The sequence below is a fragment of the Mastigoproctus giganteus genome, chromosome 8, assembly GCF_048544385.1.
Source record: "Mastigoproctus giganteus isolate SK-2022 chromosome 8, ASM4854438v1, whole genome shotgun sequence".
NCBI lineage: Eukaryota > Metazoa > Arthropoda > Arachnida > Uropygi > Thelyphonidae > Mastigoproctus > Mastigoproctus giganteus.
Genome location: NC_143582.1, coordinates 47,807,351 through 47,812,781, shown reverse-complemented (window position 1 = coordinate 47,812,781; position 5,431 = coordinate 47,807,351).

The window sequence follows — 5,431 nt, the reverse complement described above, 5'->3', positions numbered from 1 at the left end:
TTTTTTTTTTTATGACGGTGGAGATTGCTATAGCCTTTTTTTTTTTTTTTTTTTTTTCCTCCTCTGTCTTCTGTGCATTTTTTCGGCTGGGCGCGTTTTTACCTGGTACCGGTATGAAACCGTGATGGCATTCGTTCTGTGTACCAATATATTTATTGACCTTAACACTGCATACAGTTGTAAACATTAATATGTTGGTTTAAAGCACGTTTAATTTTGGCGTATTTTAGTTTTTCGTGCTGATGCTTCTCTTACTGCAGTTGTACAGATAAGAAAACTGCCATAGTTGTTAATTCTCTAAGAAAATACTCTCGCTGCTCAACTTTTCAAGGGCAATAGGGGAATTCCCTTTACCCCTTCCAGTTAATTCGGATTGGAGTTTAATGCTAATATCATTTTATTGTAGTGGCTGTTTCTGTTGGTAATGAGTGCATATAAGGTCGCAAGTGTCCCTGGAATTGACTAACTTCCGGATAGTTGAGCAGGTAATTGATACCAAGAATACGTTGGCATCACATGTTAGCACCCAAGGACAAATCAATTGTTAAGAATGAAACGCTCATCAGCTATCTCCTTTGCAAACGTTGTGTCCTCGTCACTATACAGGTTTATCTTGTAATTACGCTAAAAGACAATTCTTAAATGTGACCTTCGTTTTAAAGTCACTTGCTCAACTCTCGTTCTTGTCAGGGTCAACAGTTGTTCAGATTTTATTAAGGACTTAAATACGTCATTTGCACCATTCATACCCTCTTGATGACGGAAAAATGGATTCACCCACTGACCCATATTTGTTCTTATTCCATTGCAGGATTAACTAGATGTGGAAAGTTCCCTCCTGACCTATTTCTTTTGTAGCATCCCCTATCAGGAAGATGTGTTCCAGTTTAGGTGGTTTGTTCTTCCTCCTTTCATGTCTACGGCTCCCCAGACATGACCTTCGGGTGCTTTCATTTGGCCCCTTTGTGGCTGCCATCGACCTTCATAGTGACCAGCGTCATCACAATCGAGGCCGATCACCTTCACGCTCGTCAGATGACCTTACTCGTTGTTTGTTGACACGATAAAAGTTTGAAATGTCCTGCATTATAGAATTTTCCGTTGACTGAGTTTGGGTCACAAGATTTAAGTTTAGTTAGAAAAATTTAGTTTGAAGGTCGTGGAAAATGACTTTCTTTTTTTTTTTTTTTTTTTGACCCACTTATGAAAGGCGCTTTGGTTTATATAGCCTCTTCTCTTTTTGATTTCTCAGTTTTCATGGAATTCATTACAAACAACAGCACAGAGAAACTTATCTTCAAAACTAATTAGCCAAATGAAACTTTAAGGTCTCATTAGAATATTACGGGGAAAAAATATGTATATATACGCGTATGTATTATATTTTTGAGAAACTCTCACAATGTCTTCTCAGTGTTCATGACACGCTTACTTGCAGATCTCGTTTGGAAGCTTATTTTGTGTTTTTAAGGGTCGGAAGAGCGGATCCAGTCGTTGTGTTTTTTTTGGGGGGGGGGGTTCCTAATTATTCCCTACTTGTTATGAGGTGACTCTTTCCAGTACTGTATATGCATAGAGAACCCCTCCCTTCTTACCCCTCTCCTCCCAAGTTCGTGACTATTTTGGCTGAGAACCAGAGCCGTCTTGCTGTATGGGTCGTCCTCGCGGTAGCACAGTTAAAAATTTGTTGCCAAATCTGGGCAAGCTGTATGAAAGATTAATATACTGTATTTAAGGTTAACTGATTTATTGGAATCCAGACAAGTCAGCCTTCCGTGTCAATATGGGTTCAAAAAGCGTACATCTACTGAGGATGCATTACATGATTTGTTTGAACGTGTTAGAATGTCAGTGCATAAGTATGAGTTATCTTTATTCATCGATTTTGAAGGAGCCTTTGACACGGTTTGGCATCCATTTTGAATTATTTATGTAAGATTTGATGCCCTGATAATCTATATTGTGTAATTGCTAATTATTTGCAGAATAGACAGATTACTGTTAAGTCAGAATAATTTGTGTACAGGAAATTTGTGAATAGGGGTTGCCCTCAGGGTTCAGTACTGTGACCATTATTTTGGAACCTGGTACTGGACCAATGGCTTCAAACAGAGGTTGAAGGGGCGCCTCAGTAGCCGGGTGGTCAGGAGCAGCAGTGCATAGCACACGCTTCTTTATTAGATCGGGGTTCGAGCCCGTGACCACCAAATACGGAAGATATGGAAAGGTCAGGGAATGACCACCGCATATCCCGGAGCAATTATGGCCTTAGTTGCTAATGCTCCTAAAAACCAAATAACAAACAACAACAACAACAGAGGTTGAAGGATGTCACAAAGTAGCATTTGTAGATGACCTTGTTATCTGTGTTTCAGGGGGAAAAAAATTATTATTTTAGGGTTGCCCGTAATTAAATACATTAACCCGTATTTTGTGTCTGTAAATTGCGTATGTTCCATGGTCGATTTGCCTGTTTTGCTGGACGAAAAAAACCCTTGCTATCTACACCTGAGACCGATTAACTCAGCCGGAGTGAAAAAAGCCCATTAAAGTTCCTCGCGTCATCGACGGGATTCGAACCCAGGCCTTTTCCACCCGGTGTGTGGAGGACGGCGACGATACCACTGTGCTACCCGCGTAGACGAAATGTGTTTCAGGAAGGTCTACGAAAATTATGGAAAATGAAATTGAGGCAGTTATTAATAATAATCAATTAATATGGGCTAAGATAAAACTTAAGATCTCGCCGATCAAATCAGTTATGCTGTTACATATCGGATATCGGGATATCTGGACTGGTAAATTGGATATCGGTATACCCCCAAGAGCTTTGAAAGAAGGTAAACAGATTCCTATGGTACAGACCACAAAACATTTGGGTATAATATTAGATTCTAATGTAACATTTGTTCCGCACTTGAATTATTTGTCAAACAAGATTAAAAACGTCAGTGCTGCAGTAATAACAATTTCTAGGGCGGAATGGGGCCTTGGAAGAAGGACTTCCAGTTTATATTATAAGAAGGTTTTTCTGCCAATAGTAACATATGCAGCTTCTGTTTGGGTTAATTGTGTTACGAAATTAAGGTTTAAGGCTAATTATACTCAATGCAAAGAGTAATGCTGTTGGCAATACGAATTTGTAAAAGTGCATCTATGCATGCATTGCAAGTTTTATCTGGACATATGCCTATAGATTTATTTGTGATTTATAGAGCTTGTTGCTATTTTATTAGGAAAGATAGACAATTTCAGATTTATAATATAATTATTGATGTAACTAATGATGTTAAAAAATAAAAGAAACGTATTTTGGAAAACTTACTGCACTTATGGCAAAATAGATGGAATGATAGCCCAACTGGGGCTGTGACTAGGAAATTACATTGCTGATGTCAGGTTTTTATTCAATAAAAAGAAACGATATTGGTTTTTTTTCTAGTACAGGGGTGGTGAACTCATGGCACGCGGAATTCAGAGCGTCCCAAAAAAATTTCAAGCTTCATGCAGTGAGTTTGAAGTAGGAGTGGTGAGCTGTACTGACGAAATTAAGAAAACAAATTGGTATATTTCACACATTTATTCGGAACACAAGTTATTGGTAAAATTATGTGAGAGATATTATCCACATTCAGTATTTAGTGTAGCCTTCATTGTCAATTACGGTTTGTATGTGGCGTGGAGATTATTCTTCATTAATTCCCATAGCTTCTCATAAATATTTTAATTGCTATTTGCCCTTTACAGATTGTTTAGAATGTCAGCTCAACCAGTAAAGAAACAAAAACTTTCAAATGAAGAAGGGAGTAGCAGAGAATTTCAAGGATCTTGCTGTGTGTGTGTGTCGGGGTGGTCCCTAGGCATTCGCCCATCTCCACCTTTATTTGGCAGATAAACTGTAAATTGGGCCTGACGTTGATAGAAAGAAGTAGAGATTTCAAAAACAAGAAAATTTTGACTAAAGAATTTATATTAATTTAATAATCATAATTTAGAATAGGAAAGTATAAACAATGTGTAAAAGAAGTGTTTGTGAGCGTAGTATGTTGTTAGTGTCAGATCTTGGAGTGAAAGATTTGGTATGGTTAAGAAGGATTATAAAGCATTATGCGTTTTGATTATAAAGCATTATGCATTTTAAGTTTTTGGCACAAACTTAAAAATTTTCGCCACTGTTGTCCTAGTATGTATTTATCATACTTGCTTACTGATCACGGTGCGTTAAAAGATAAGTTATTTTATGAAAATAAATGGGCCTGTCGTTCTGGATTCCATATTTTAAGGATAGGTGAATTCTGTATAGACAGAATTCATCTATCCTTAAGTCATTTTATTTTGGACTGAAGCCAGATCCGTTTTGTTTCTATTGAAAAAAATGTCCATTATATGATGAATCTAGAAATAGGTTATCATCGGTGAAACCTGAATTACATTGTGGTAATGAGGCGGGTTATTTGGAAAAGCCTAATTATTATTATGCATTAGAGAAATTTGCACAGGAAATTTTAAAAGGAAAAGATTATCTCTGTGTTTGATAATTGTTATGAATCTTACAGTTTCTTTTTTTTTTTTTTGTTTTTCTTTGGTTGCTCCCAAGTTAAGTTTACTGGGAGGAGCGAGATTGCTGGCACCCATTAAATCTTGATTTTTGGTGGGTGCGGGATGATTTTTTTCCCCCTTTCTTCCTCTCTCTCTCTCTGGTTGGCTCATAGGCTAAGATATGTTGGGAGCGGGATTTGGCACTCATCGGGGCATTTTGCCGATGTGTAAAAACTTTTTATTATTTTTTAATTTTTTATTATTATTATTTTCTTTTTCTTTATGCTGGCTTCCATGGTAGATGCTGGAAGCGGGATTATTCACTCACCGGTAGGGCATTTTCCAATTAGTGAGGTTTTTGTTTGTTTGCTTTTGTTTATTTTTATTTCTTTTAATATACATATATTTTATTATTATTATTATTATTATTTTATTTTATTTAATTATTATTTTTTTTTTTTTTTGTGGGCTTCCAAGTCTGAGCAGCTTGTGGTTGCGGGAGTTGCTGTCATCCACTGGTGTTACACTACTTCTGTTGGGTGTGTAGAGTGTAAAGTGTATTGATTTCTAACGGCACCAGGGGTTTCCCCCATCTCCGCGTTGCTTTCATTGTAGGTGTACCAGTTCACTGGGAAGGCCAGAGCTTTAAAAGTTCTGGTCTTCCCAGAACTTTTAAAGATTTTGGATTTTGTATATGTGTAGTGTTGTGTATCGTTGTTCATCTGGCCGTTTAGCCGCTGGACCCCTACTGAAGCCCAACGTTGCCCACACTTGGCCTCGTGGAGGCAGACCAGGTACACAGAATGAAATTTTACTCTGGCAGGCCTTGCCACCTAGTTTCCTGAGATTTCAGTGACTAGGGCCTAAAAAAAACAAAAAAAAAAAAACAAAC